General features: G+C 60.6%; 1 protein-coding gene across 7 annotated transcripts in view; it reads right to left on the reverse strand.

Annotated features, from left to right (window-relative positions):
* Positions 1-1045, reverse strand: part of PGLYRP1 (peptidoglycan recognition protein 1) — a 50057-nt gene that overhangs the window by 36990 nt on the left and 12022 nt on the right. The window contains exon 1 of one of the 7 annotated variants that reach the window (XR_008552551.1): positions 208-421. The exons of the other annotated variants lie outside the window; for them this stretch is intronic. The gene's annotated coding sequence lies outside the window, so the exon portion shown is untranslated. Of the gene's footprint in view, positions 1-207; positions 422-1045 lie in introns of those variants that run through there. 7 annotated transcript variants of the gene reach the window in all.

A 1045-nucleotide genomic window follows, 5' to 3' on the forward strand; every position in this document is an offset into this window, starting at 1 on the left:
ACCCTTTCTCCCACCATGACTGTGGCTTAATTTTTGATTCACATCCACAAAAGTTGCAGACATCAGTCTTCAGTCCCTGAAGTCCGTCAACACGCCTATCAATACCTGTTTACTCTTCGTATTTTATATGCTGAGGTAAAACTTACATGCAATGAGACACACAAACCTTAAAAGTATCACACACTGAGGTTTTACAAATGCACCCACCTGTGTAAACCAAATAGCAGGACGAACAAACACTGTCATTATTTTCCCACCGTCGAGAAACCTTGCCTACGTTGGAGTTTGAACTCGTTTTTCTTTTTTGTCTAGCGTCTGTCGTGCAGGACGTTGCTTTTTGAGAGTCACACGCGTCCCCCACACAGTGGGGACCTAAAAGAGCCGCCGAAAGGCAAGGGGTTGGGGTGGAGGAGAGAGCGAGGGGAGGGAAGGGGCGGGGCTGGGACACCAGGCGGGCCAGATTGGAGGAATGGAGGGGGGCGAGTGGGGGGGCGGAAGGGCGGGGTTGAGGACGGGGAGAGGTGGGATGCAGCCGGGAGGGGCTGAGGCACAGGGGTGTGGCTGGGAGTTGGGAGCGGCCGTAAGTGGGGATTCAGCAGTTCGGGAAGAGCCAGTGCTGGAGGCCTGGAGGGGGGTGAGACTGGAGGTCGGGGAGGGGTCTGACTAGGGGGCAGGAATTGGCGGGGCGTGGAGGGGCGGGGGTTGGAGGGTGGGGGCCGGGATGGAAGGAGCCGAGGGTGGGGGAAGGCTCCGAAGAGAATTGGTGTGGGAACTTCGCGGAATGCCCGGCCCGCCCACTGTGTGGGCGGCACTGCGGAGGAAGTCCGCGGCTAGGGGTGTGGCTGGGGGTGTGTCTGTGTATTACGCCGTGTACCCCCCACTCCTTCGGGCGTCCCAAGTCTCCGTCCCTGGTCCACCTCCTTCTCGGAAGCGACAGACGGACGGCCCAACCAGAGTCTCAGGCCGGGCGCGGTGCAGCCAATCACGCGGCGGGGGGAGGAGCTGGGGAGGGGGCTCCCGGGGCTAGGGGAGGGGGCGAGGGGCC

Source organism: Talpa occidentalis, unplaced genomic scaffold (assembly GCF_014898055.3).
Source record: "Talpa occidentalis isolate TD23 unplaced genomic scaffold, MPIMG_talOcc4v2.1 talOcc4.17, whole genome shotgun sequence".
NCBI lineage: Eukaryota > Metazoa > Chordata > Mammalia > Eulipotyphla > Talpidae > Talpa > Talpa occidentalis.